Source organism: Ochlerotatus camptorhynchus, unplaced genomic scaffold (genome assembly GCF_037179485.1).
Source record: "Ochlerotatus camptorhynchus isolate MF236.1 unplaced genomic scaffold, CSIRO-AGI_Acam_v1.1 ptg000085l, whole genome shotgun sequence".
Classification (NCBI taxonomy): Eukaryota; Metazoa; Arthropoda; class Insecta; order Diptera; family Culicidae; genus Ochlerotatus; species Ochlerotatus camptorhynchus.
The window spans coordinates 6,175,877-6,189,871 of NW_027040575.1; positions in this window are offsets into that span (position 1 = coordinate 6,175,877).

The window sequence follows — 13,995 nt, forward strand, 5'->3', positions numbered from 1 at the left end:
AAAATATATCCATTTGAATATAAAAATCATTTATCTCCGTGTAGTGCTTCCATTTCTCATGTCGACTGGAAATCACTGTCCCGTACTTTGCCATGTGGTTCATAACAATGGCTTGTGGCCATGCCAGAGGAAGGTCATGCACTCGAACGGTCACTGCTTCACAATCCACATATACACGGATTTTGAACTCACTCGTCGCACAGAGAAAGGCGTGTTTATATTTGTGCGCCTTTTCATAGCGCAAGGCAACTTCATCTCAATAAAAACACAATTTCGGACGTTATGAAACTGAATGCATCTAACGTCCGAATATTGTAACTTAATATTGTTCTCGAAGAACTTATGCACTTTTCCCGCATTGGGACGAACTGGAAGGACACTGAAGTCAACAACAAGTGTGTTTTTACGAACTACACTCATTTTCACTACAATATTTCACCAAGTTAAGCAGAGCAGAAAGAGCACACGTCCAAAGAATACGAGTAATGGCTGTCCTTCCCGAGGGGGACGACTCTATCTACGATGCAGGAAATATTGTGTTTTGCTGTGGCTAGCTGCGCGTACACTGAGTAGTTAGAAAGAAGATTTATCACGATTTTGAAGATTTCCTGCAAAAAGATGATTCGCAATGCAAGTAGATGCGAGAAATGAAAGAAGATTTTTCGAAGATTTATTCGCTAGTGTGACATTTATTGAGCATCTAAATTTTAGATTTAAATGTGTCGCCCCCCTCGGTCCTTCCCTACATCATGTTTATGAAATGCCTAAGTTTTTTGCCTCAGTGTACGACGTGCCCAGCCCACCGTAGATGTCGGATTTTTGCGGGCGATGGGTTGTTCTAGCAGCTAGTGCAATTCGCAGGTAATTTGGTTGCTCCACGTTCAGTGTTCCATCCAGATTCCACCGTAGATAGTACGCAGCACCATTCGTTCAAACAGACCACTTTGGTCCTCCACGAGCATAGTCCAGGTCTCGTGGCCGTACAGGACTACCGGTCTCATCAGTGTTTTGTCATTTTTGCGCTGCGGCGGACTTTATACGATCGAAGCGTTATTCATAGTCCAAAGTAACCGTGACTACCTGCCACAAAACATCTTTGATTTTATCTGCTGGTGTCATTATCGGCGGTCACCAGTGAGCCAAATATGCATGATGCTTGATAATTGTATATCACTCATTGTAGCACGAAAAAAAAAATCCGATAGCAGGGGGCTCTCTTCACTATTTGATTGTATTAAGCTTAATAACCTCTGAGTGCTCAACATGTCACTGTATGAAGGGCCAAAAACGGATTTGGTGGATCGATATGCCAAGTCACCGGGAAAGTAAAGAATCTCCTTCCGTCAAACAGAAGGATGCCCCAATGAGTGTGGAGAAGAACCCACCCTATATCCACGAAATTTTAACAACAGGGAGCGAATAATTTCACTCTCTCCATCCACATCGCTTCAATTGCTCCCACCCAATGCACAACTTAGGTATGTATAATATATAATTCATTCCTTTATTTAAAGTCGGTTCCTGTTCCGCAATCTAGTTCCAATCACCGAAGGACATCGATTACCATCCATTGACGGCAATCGAATGTGCAGGAAAACAGCTTCCACACCAGCGTAGGATATCGCACCCATTCATCAACACACATGGGTCGGGACCAACGGCTTTACTTCCTTCCGAAGGAAGACGTGACCAGAGATTTTTATGCCACAGAAAAATCCCACCGACCTCGGCTGGAATTGAACCCAGTCCCATTGGGTGAGAAAAAAGTCACGCTTACCACTACAGCACCGGCGCCGGCTGTATAATATATAATCTATCTATCTATCTATATATATAAAAATGAATTTCTGTCTGTCTGACCCTTATAGACTCGGAAACTACTGAACTGATTGGCGTGAAAATTTGTATTCAGGGGTTTGGGGCCGTGGAAGGTTCTTATGATGGTTCGAGACCCCTCCCCCTTCTGTAAGGGGGGGCTCCCATACAAATGAAACAGAAATTTCTGCATAACTCGAGAACTAATCAAGCAAATGGAACCAAATTAGGCATGTGGGGGCGAGTGTGGGGGTATAAGGAGATAGTCATAGGGGTAGCCCCTTAGATAATAGGGGGGGGGGGCTACGTACAATATAGCATGCTTTTTTTTAAATCGGCGCATAAACTCAAGCTAATATTGAATCCCGAGCAAGACCGGGCACACTCAGCTAGTGAATTATAAATAATCAGAGTAACATAATATGGACAGGTCTCACCAAATTCTACTTCAATGGATTCTGCCTCAGGGCATTTAAGTTGCCATCGTCCTCCTTCTCTTGCTCATAGATGCTTATTTTCCAGCCGCTACTGCTCACTGTGTTCCATGCACACATCACTAATTGATTATTATTAAAAGGTCCATTCGAAACACTAATTTTCTTTTGTTTAGTTGTAGTCATTTACAGAAAAAATAGCTGAGATTCTAGACAAAAAATACAGAACCAACAAAAAAACAAAACGAACCGCAACCGAAGAAACCAAACACATGTTACATCGAGTTCGGATTAAGTCGAACTGTAATCGACATATTACACGCGTAAACACTATAGTCGCTATAAAGTCTGGCGGATAGAATTTCGGGAACCAATTGAGCACATCACGATCAAGATCAATAACATAAAAGAGCATATCAGCTTTTACGAACAAAACTTCGGAAACCGTTTTCTCGCGATTCAAGGCTCAGCTACGCAAACCAACATCACCAGTGGGTTGGGAAAGTTTCCCCTATTCGATGAGGCTGTTAATTTGCAATGATAGTTGGCCATGGCGATGATGGAACTACCAAACATTTGTTTATAAAAGTTTATGGTACCTTTTTTAAATACAATGAAGTCTTTTTTTACACGGTTTTTCGCGATTTACACGGTACGTTTTTAACGATTTCTCAACAACGATACAACCTATCGACTTGATTCTAATCACATTATCCGTTTCAAGCTATAGGGAATCGAATGGCATACTTAGAAAAAAATCACAATTTTTGGTATAAATACAGAAATTTTTAAAATATGTCTATATGGACCATAGCATGCTATAATTACAAATGGCATCAAAATCCGATTTTTTAAAAACATTTAAGCATGTGAAAAATCAAAATCTCGTAGGTTTTTTTACACGATGCATATCCCCGTGTAAAAAAAATACCTGAGTGTATTGATCTCCAATATATTGCTTCTTGATAGATCGAAATTCTAGACACAGACCCTTCTACTTTTTCTACATTGGCTAAAACGAAGCGCCAACACCAGACGAATGCTCAGGGTCGCCCACGTTGCGTCAAGTCAGGGTCTTAGTCTCGCGACGGTGGCGTGTCGTGCGAGACCCACTTTGGAGCTGTGCTAAGCAGATAAGGCGAAGCGAGCGTGTACAGTCTTAGTCCCGCTACGGTGGCGTGTCGTGTCGTTTAGCAGATCGCGCGGAGTGAGCGTCTACAGGGCCTTAGTCCCACGACGGCAGCGTATCGTTCGAGACCCACTTGGAGCTGATTTATGGATTGTGCTACAGGGTCTTAGTCCCGCGACGGTCGCGTGCCGTGCGAGACACACTTGGAGCTGATTTGTGGATTGTGCCACAGGGTTCTAGTGTCTCTCATCGTAGCGCAAGCGCATCGTGTGAGCCCCACGTCGGCGTTGTTTTGGCGATAGGCAGTCATCTGATTCGTCGAGAATGGGCCCAAGGCAAGAGAGCGGCGCGAAGCTGTGTGTCATGTGTACGTCAACGAAGATGGGGCCCCGCACCGAGAAGAAGAAGATATGTATGTGAGTAATATCGATAAGCTAGGAAATCAGTAGAGAAAAGGGACGAAGGGGAAGAGGAAGGTGGCAGGAATCGGGCATCAGGAGAAGAAATGTTAAACTGACATTCGACTTAATGAAGTAATGAAATTGGGTTGTTAGCGGAATGCTAAATAAAACAGCAAAAGGGTTTATCTTCCATTTAATTCCACTTAATTAATTTTGGTATCCATGACAGATACGTATTTCGACTACAATGTGCAGTCTTCATCAGTGTCATTCCCACTAAAGAACTTATCAAAATCTAACCCCCTTAAGTACTCATCCCCTAGGTAAAAAAGTCAAGATCATAGGTATAAAAATGAAACTACAATGTGTTGAATCGGAACCTACCTAACTAATAAAAACCAAAGATTTAAGTAAGCTAAAGGAGAAAAATCTATACAAATCTCTAATAAGGAAAATCCCCAAAGGCTTGGTAGCCATCATAATGAAGTAATGAAATTGGGTTGTTAGCGGAATGCTAAATAAAACAGCAAAAGGGTTTATCTTCCATTTAATTCCACTTAATTAATTTTGGTATCCATGACAGATACGTATTTCGACTACAATGTGCAGTCTTACCAAAATTAATTAAGTGGAATTAAATGGAAGATAAACCCTTTTGCTGTTTTATTTAGCATTCCGCTAACAACCCAATTTCATTACTTCATTATGATGGCCTTGCCCTTTTCCCCCGGAACCACTTGTCGTATTACTTCGGAGGGGGCCGTGCATTACGCACCTCACTTTACCTCAGCTAATTGGCGCTTCCAGTTCGCTGATCGTCTCTCCAATTTGTGAGCCATTTAGCTCCCAGCGTCACGTTCGGTTATCCCCTGTGTTGGATTCAGCCTACTCTGACGGAGAGTTCTCCCGGCTTCGGCTTTCAGTTCGCACTTGTGTGAGCACATTACTACTTTCTAGTTGGTCTTCCCGCCATTTTCGCTGCAGCGCTGACATGATCTGCGTTACTGCTCTGTTGACGGCGTTAAAGGTGCCCTCCTCTCGACACATTTCTTCGACGACATTCTCCGTGCTAAGGGCGGGCATATCCTCTCGCACATCATCAAATCTAGGACATTCGAAGACCACGTGCTCTGGTGATTCTTCCACATTCCCACACTCCGGACAGAAGGGTGACGTTGTGTGTCCGAACCGATGCAGGTACTTCCTGAAACAGCCATGACCAGACAGGAACTGCGTCAAGTGGAAGTTGACTTCTCCATGCATCCTGTTCACCCAGGTCGAAAGAGTCTGTATTAGCCTGTGTGTCCATCTACCGTTCTCTGCTGCATCCCACTCCTGCTGCCACTTAGCCATCGACTCCGTTCTCACCATTTTTCGTACTCCTCTGGTTTCTCTCGTCATATAGCACTCGTAGTCCTCCGCCAAGGTGATGCCGATTGGGATCATACCGGTGATAACGCATACTGCCTCCATCGAAATGGTTCTGTACGCACTCACGACTCGCATGGCCATGAGTCGGAACGTACTGCTCAATTTCCTTTGGTTCTGCTTCGTTTTCAGCGCTTCAATCCAGACTGGACCTCCGTACCTTAGTATTGATGAGGACACACTAGCCAGAAGACGTCTCTTGCTGCTGCTTGGACCAGAATTGTTCGGCATGATTCTGGCTATTGCGTTGATGACCTTCGTCGCCTTCTCGCAAGCATATTCGATGTGGCTATTAAAGTTTAGCCGGTCGTCGATCATCACTCCCAGATACTTAAGCATGCGCTTCGAAGCAATGGTGTGCTCTCCAACGGTAATTTCTGCCCGCTGCACTGCTTTGCAGTTACTGACCAACATCACTTCTGTTTTGTGGTGGGCTATCTGCAGCTTCGCTCCTTGCATCCAGTTACCAATCGTATCTATCGCCTCGGCCGCCAACATTTCCACTTCTTCCAGCGTCTCACCGGTTACCGTCAAGACGACATCGTCCACAAAGCCAACGATCTCAACTCCTTTGGGCAGCTTGAGCGTCAGCACGCCATTGTACATTCCGTTCCACAGCGTGGGACCTAGAATGGAGCCTTGGGGAACCCCCGCCGTGATTCTAAGCGATTTCTGCCCCGTGTCTGTCACGTAGACCAGGACCCGGTTCTGGAAGTAACTACTTAGAATCCTGCAGAGGTAGCCTGGAACCCTCATTCTATGGAACGCCTTGGCGATGGCCTCCCAGCCTGCGCTATTGAATGCATTCTTCACATCAATCGTAATCACGGCGCAGTATCGATTTCCTCTCCGCTTCTGTTTGGAAGCTTTCTCGGCTCTGTCAATCACTGTCCGAATTGCATCCACCGTCGATCTCCCTTTCCGGAATCCAAACTGTCTCTCCGACAATCCGTGTTCACTCTCCGTGCATTTTGTCAGCCTGTTGAGGATGATCCTCTCTAAGAGCTTTCCTACAGTATCCACATATAGGTGGATCTAGATCCAGAAAACTGGCTCCATCAACTTGCACGAACACTGGCGACACCTGGCGGTAGCGGGCAAGCTTTTTACACGGAAAATTTAATTAATATTTGATATCTTTAGACAAGTCATCTCGTCTAATTGAAAAAAAGCAGTGTTGCGAAAGTCCCTAAAAATTAATCTCATGCTTGAAACTACTCTCCTATGAATTTCCTTTCTGAGATGTAAGTACCAGGGGGACTCTCTCCCTGTGAACCACATATAGATGCATCATAGCTCACATGATTTTGACATTTTTTTGACTATCTGACACTTTTGGGCAAACTGACAACGGTAAAACCAACAATCAATACGAAACTAACGATTTTGAATTGGCTCACTACTTGACTAGCCTATTGGTCCCAAGCAAAGCGATTAACGTACCCCATTCTAGTCGAAATTCTAGTACTACACTATGTTTGTTTTGATTCGCTATGAAAGTTTGACAGATAAAATGTGGGGTTAATGGATTTAATGGGTGTTTCGAGGGGTGAATCGATTAGCTTGGGACCGAAGATAGTACCAGAGCTGAGCCAAAAAGTTGAGCTCGTTTCTTCGGTACCTTCTGGTCTTAGAGTTACCTCTATGGTAAAACTAACGAAGGTATGACAGTACAAAGCAGCTTACTCTTTCACACTTGCATCGTAGTGCGAAATGCTAGAAAGAGCAGTCTGTTGCAGTCATCCTCACATTTATGTGAGTTCCGTCGAAATTCGTGATTGTTGCCCCCGTGGTACTCGAAAAAAATATAATAAAACAACGAAATTACAATGATTTTTACTGTTGTATTTCAAAGTACATTAAAATTTATTGTTAAATTGCTGTACGGGAGAAACGTTAATTTCGATTTGTAACGATTAAATGAGTGTGATGAGATCAAATTTGTTCGAGAGAAATCGAGCACATTCAGCATGCTATTTCAATACTACCCAAATTTGTGTACAATCTACCCAGATCGGTCAAAACTGATCCTACCCAAAAATGGGTAAATTGTGTTGGGAGTGACAAGTTGACAAATGAACAACATTGACATGAATTCGATCGACGTTGTTTATTTGTCAACTTGTCACTCCCAACACAGTTTACCCATTTTTGGGTAGGTTCAGTTTTGATCGATCTGGGTGGATTCTACCCAAATTAGGGTAGTTTTGAAATAGCGTGTGTAATAGTCAGCAGAAATTATTGTGAAGAGTCGCAGACGGAGACGGAGTTGCAATATTTTTCACAGACTCGACATCCCTGCATTATTTATAAATCTTTTTTTTACAAAAGTATCGGACGCGTTGCGGCAAAATGACAACTAAATCTATTATCTAACTGTCAAATTTACGTCAACGCAACGCAAACGGATCTAATGTGGGTGGCCCTTAACAGTTTCATCGTGTTACGTGTCCTGGAAGCTGATATTTGTGCACTTCAAGTTTCGAAGTGGTTACTAGAATGAAAATCTCACAGCGAAACACCACTTGTAAAAACCCGTTTGAGAAAAATCCAAATATGTACAGCGCGACGATTCAAATTTACGGAATCCTATAATTGTTTGGAATTTTCAAAACTTTTAAATAAGCAGACTAAAATGCCTTGAAGATGCATGAAATCAAATCTGGCATTCCTGCTTACTCGTCTAAAACATCAAGCAAAATAATTTAGGCCTCACAAACACGGTTCGGCAGCATTAATTTGTCGTCTCCTTTCTTCTTTAACCGTTTATGCTATAGCGAGAATGACGTCAAGTTTGAAGTTTTATTGAAAGAGCGGGAACGAAAAGAAGGGCCATTTTGCAACACCGGACCTGTTATTCTTTCTCACAGGTGGTATTGACGCGTCGCACAGTGGTGAAATCCATTCATTCAGCTGTTATGTTTCCTAATTATAAATTTTCGTCAAATTGAGCGTTTTAAGAATTTTTAAATTTTATTTTACAATGCTTTATTAAGAAACCTGTCCATATTTACAACACTTCTATGTATTTCTAGTTTTTTTTAACAAATATTGAAAGTTTTGTAATTATAACCATATACAATTGCTTACACCCATTGTGCCCTTGAATGCGCTCAGCTGGCTGAACTGGTCTAACTCACTAACTCAGTGTCAGTAGTAAACAAAAACAAAACCGTGATGGGAAAAAAAGTTTGTGCGGTGTTAAGTTGTAACAATTTTGCGACCCAAACAAAACCATGAATGAGAAGGAGGGAGCTTGTTTTGTTTGCTCTGATCATTTTGATTCGGTGGATTTTATCAATGCCTCCTGCAAATACCGAGGGTAAGTTCTCATATACTTTTTAGTGATTGTATTACCACCACTCACCCAAATCAGTGTTTATAAACACACAAATAAACTCGCCGATCGATAGCGCAGAAAACATACATACATACAATACAGTTGAAACCCGCTAATGTGAAAATAAATTATCGATAAAATATGTTATAATACTCATTAGTGAGTGAGTTTTTTCAATCTTAAAAAGGGAGGGGAGGGCGATAGCTGTACGTAATTTAGCGGGGGTCTTATAAAGTGTTATTTATTATTACATAGGGGCAGGGTGCTCAAAATCTGGAATTTTTGCGTTATGTCGGTGAATCTATGCTTTCGAACTGCGACAACAACAGAACTATCAAGCTGCTGTTATTCAACAAAGCATACCAAAACTATAGCTTCTATACAAAATACCGACGATCACGTGATCCACATTGAGAGGTTAAAATTACTGCTACAGTTATAGACAATAGTTGACTCTGAGTTCGAGTTCTCTTTGGAATTCCCCATTCACCTGAAACCCTTCCTAGAAACTTGAAGTTGTACTTAATATTTGGCTAGGATTTTTTCTCACACTCGTTTCTTTTCAGTTCTCTTGAAATTTCAGAATATTCTTGAAGCTCTTCCCATAATTCTTTCAAAAAAATGTTCAGAATACGATTTCCCTTGTAAATCCCCATAGATCCAGGCAAGGATGCAATTCTGTAGTGTTTCAAAGTTCTCTATACAAATATCTTGGAATGTTTATCAAAATACTCTTGTAATACCATACAAGTAAAATTTCCTACCAATCTTTTCAGAATCTCTTGAATTTCAAACGAAAAATTTACTAAGGATTATCGCTCAAGTGTCTTAAATCAGCTTGATATTCCTCTATTTTTTTTTTAAATTCGATTTCAAATTTTTTAGCATGATTTTGGTGCTATCAAAATCACAATCAGGTGGTAGTTCGCAATGACTTGTAAAGTAAATTTAGTGAACTTCTGTTAAAATTATCACTTTTTTTTTAGGGGTATATCTCTCGAGGGAGGGATCATTGTAAAAATATACCTACCTAACTAATAAAAACCAAAAATTTAAGTAAGCTAAAGGAGAAAAATCTATACAACTCTCTAATAAGGAAAATCCCAAAGGCTTGGTAGCCATCATAATGAAGTAACTTCATTATGATGGCTACCAAGCCTTATTAGAGAGTTGTATAGATTTTTCTCCTTTAGCTTACTTAAATCTTTGGTTTTTATTAGTTAGGTAGGTTCCGATTCAACACATTGTAGTTTCATGTTGATACCTGTGATCTTGACTTTTTTACCTAGGAGATGAGTACTTAAGGGGGTTAGATTTTGATAAGTTCTTTAGTGGGAATGACACTGATGAAGACTGCACATTGTAGTCGAAATACGTGACAAAGCTGTATCACCATTTATATACCCACCATATACACTATGTTTGTTTTGATTAGCTATGAAAGTTTTACAGATAAAATGAGGGGTTCGTGGATTTTTCTATGTGTCGAGGGGTGCATCGATTAGCTTGAGACCGAAGAGAGTACCAGAGCTGAGCCAAAAAGTTGAGTTCGTTTCTTTGGGACCTTCTAGCCTTAGAGTTACCTCAATGGTGCTACCAGCTCCGAATACGATTTGGCACGAAATGCGTTTCTGGGATTTTTTTTATTATCCGGCAAAATGGGCCTAAGGGTCTCAGAATATCATGAAATTTTACCCACACGTAGAGTTTAAATATTGAAGTAAATATTTTCCCGGAAAATTTCAGTTGAAGCGTTTGGAATGTCCCGGACATCCTGAAATTTGAAAATTCATATCTGATACACTTAGCACCAAATAAAGAGGTTATAAATAGGTGGATCATTCGGTTTTTTAAAGCTTGAAATGTATCTTTCACTGGGGAAAAATTATTACCGTTTTTGATTTATGAATTAAAACAAACTTTAAAAATCCATTACTTATAAACCATGTATCGTAGACACAAATTATTTTGTTATGTGATCCACAAAAAATAAAGTCTTAATTGAGGTTTCCACAAAAAACGAGAAAAAAAAACACAGAACAAACCATTTTCCGAATACTGTCATTTACTCCAATATTGTTTGTCTTCCTTTGAAAATTTCTTGTCTTTACTGGTCATTATTTAAAAGTGGAATCTCTTACCGGTTTTGAATTATGACCAAAACTCGGAAAATGATTTTTCCAGATTTTCTATGCAATTTTCCTCCATCGTGAAAATATTCAGATCATATTGTATTTTAAAATTTACGTTCAAAATACACCGTTTTTTTCTACCATGCTTGTATCATCTTCCGAGCAATCTCTCGGCACATATTTGTTTAATAAATTAAAAAATGTCACTATTAAACGGTTCTTTCAAAATACTAGAGTATACCTGTACCACTTTGACAGCAACGGTTAGACGAGTTTCGATACATTTGTAGACGAGTTTATCGTCATCTGACACACTCAAATTTGAAAATGATTGAAACGTGTGCTATATTCGGAGACCACGAGAAAGTTGCTAGGTGCCTCATCTTGATAAAAAAATTGTACTAAGTTCCCCTTCTGTTCTGTGGTATCCAGCAAGCATATTGGCCTATACGATGCAGGATCCCCCGGCGGTTTTCCGGGCTTCGGCAACAGCACAAGCTTTTGTACCTTCCACCTATCAGGGAACTGACCATCGTCCAGACATTTCTGCAGCACCATCCTGAACATGTCCGGGAACGTCTGGATCGCCGCCTTCAACGCCACGTTGGGAATTCCATCCGGGCCGGGAGCTTTATTCGCTTTCAACCCTTTCGCTGCTGCTATGAGTTCCTCGTTGGAGACTTGTTCAACGTTGTCTTCGTCTACCTCGCCATATGGTGTAGGTGGCCAGTTCGTTGGGTCATGCTGTGGGAAAAGTCCCTCCACGATGACTTTCAGCTTGTTGTGACACATTTCAACCGGCATCGTTGGGCCTCTGATCTGTGTGTGTGTGTGTGTGTGTGTGTGTGTGTGTGTGTGTGTGTGTGTGTGTGTGTGTGTGTGTGTGTGTGTGTGTGTGTGTGTGTGTGTGTGTGTGTGTGTGTGTGTGTGTGTGTGTGTGTGTGTGTGTGTGTGTGTGTGTGTGTGTGTGTGTGTGTGTGTGTGTGTGTGTGTGTGTGTGTGTGTGTGTGTTTGTGAGTGTGTGTGTGTGTGTGTGTGTGTGTGTGTGTGTGTGTGTGTGTGTGTGTGTGTGTGTGTGTGTGTGTGTGTGTGTGTGTGTGTGTGTGTGTGTGTGTGTGTGTGTGTGTGTGTGCGCGTGTTCCCACTAACCCCCACTGGTCGGCAGTGTTATTAAGGAAGAACTCCCTCTACAATGCCGCATTTATGGTCAATGTAGACAGCTTTAGTACGGGAGTTAGAAAGGTGATAGCTCTACTGCAGATCCACCAACCCATTTCAGAATGTCTGGTGAGTCACGCCCATTCCGAGGTTACTTTCACTCACAATAAGCCCCACATGTATGCATCATCGTTATCAAATGGATATTGGTTATATACACTTCCAGGTTCGAAAATATTATTTTCAAACCTGGCATGTACTTAGTTTAATTTTGATATTTAATTTGGACAGCTCTCACCATATTCTGCTCTTCCGCCGCCGTTAATTGCTTCTTTTGGAATCCCTTGGAGTTTTTCTCTAACGCTTCGTATTTCATTCCGTGCTTCACCGGCAATTTACTTCCGTAGATCGTCCTTGGTTGGTTCTAACATGAACCTTTTCCGGGATTTTCTTGTTTTCTTAGGGAGATAAATCCGCACTAATTTCCGTTCCTGGTTCGATGTTGACTCCTTCCTCGTTGGTTGGTGTGGTCGGTTTCATGTCCACTATATTCATTCTATGTACACTATCTTGCCATGGTGATCTGGGACGAGACTCACGTCCAAAGTCGCTGGTCCACCGAGTGCTCGTGTGCGAAAAGAGAGTGAAAGAAATACGAAAGGGATCAGTAAGAAGTGACAGTTTCATCAGATTCCCCAACTAACCATACTCCAGCAAAGTAAGAATATACAAGCTATATTGTGACTATATGGTTACTTCGGTACCCATATGGCCGTCAGAATGGTTCATCGGTTGCGAAGTGAAGTATTTCTGAAAGTGATGCGTTATATTTCTCAATGTTTTGATTTTATCCTAACGTTACCTCCATGTTATTTCACAGACAAGCAGACACAACACATTGAACATTTATCATTGTAAACCCTACCGCCATCTGTCGTAATACTTTGTAAACGTCAAACGCTAGGGAATTGATTATGTGCACCACAAGTGACGGTACTACCAACTAAGAAACATTTAAATTGACTGTTAAAAACGATTTCGATGAAGGTTTTAAGAGTGTTATGTCTGCTTGTCTGTGATCATACCTTCACTATCGCAACTTCGGGTAATCTGCGAAAGTACTTGCATTTTTCTCAGGCACTTTTGATCCAACTGCAATTACTCTCTCATACCCGAAATGTACCACGACCAAATTTGCACAACGACGCGCTATACGCTCTCTGACCGAAGCGCAGGGTAAGACGGTCACGAGACCAGTGAGCCTAAATACACAAACTCGTCGACCAGCTTGATTTTTTTGCCGTCAATCCGAACCCGTGGTGGGAGGCAAACATTATCATTTCTTGAACCTCTTCCTTTATTGTAGTTTGTCTTTTTTTAACTCTTTATTAAGTTATTTTAGTTCCAAATTCAAAATAAATTACATTTAATTTTAACCTAGGTGCTACAGTTACTACAGTAGCTTACCAGCCTTAATTGTTAGGATATATATATCTAAGTGTTTTACATTGTTCCTGCCTTGGCAATTCAGTATTTTAAACAGGTTTTTTTAAACCTGCATGTCACTATAACAATTGAAATCTTAAAACTAAAACTAAATCTTATCTAAGTATAAAGGGAATTTATCATAGCAATTGAGGATTGCAACGATTTTTGCCTGAAATTATTAATTATTAAATTCTATGTACCTCGGCAGTACTGTACCAGGGAGGCAACTGCAAAATCATCTTCAGAACTTTGTTCTGAATCCTTTGAAGTGCTTGTTTCCTGGTAGTACAACAACTAGACCATATTGGCACAGCGTAAAGCATGGCCGGTCTAAAAACTTGTTTAAATATTAGGAGTTTATTTGGCAGGCAAAGTTTGGATTTTTTGTTTATATATTTGTTACATTTGGCTTGAATGCCCTCAATGTGATCTTTAAAAGTTAATTTTTGGTCAAGTATTAATCCGAGATATTTCACTTGGTTTGACCAGGAAATTGGAATTCCGTTCATAATGACTATGTGACTACTACTAGGTTTCAAAAAGGAAGCTCTAGGCTTATGTGGAAATATTAAAAGTTGAGTTTTGGAAGCGTTGGGAGAAATCTCCCATTTTTGTAAATAAGAAGAGAAAATATCTAAACTTTTCTGCAGTCTGCTGCAAATAACACGAA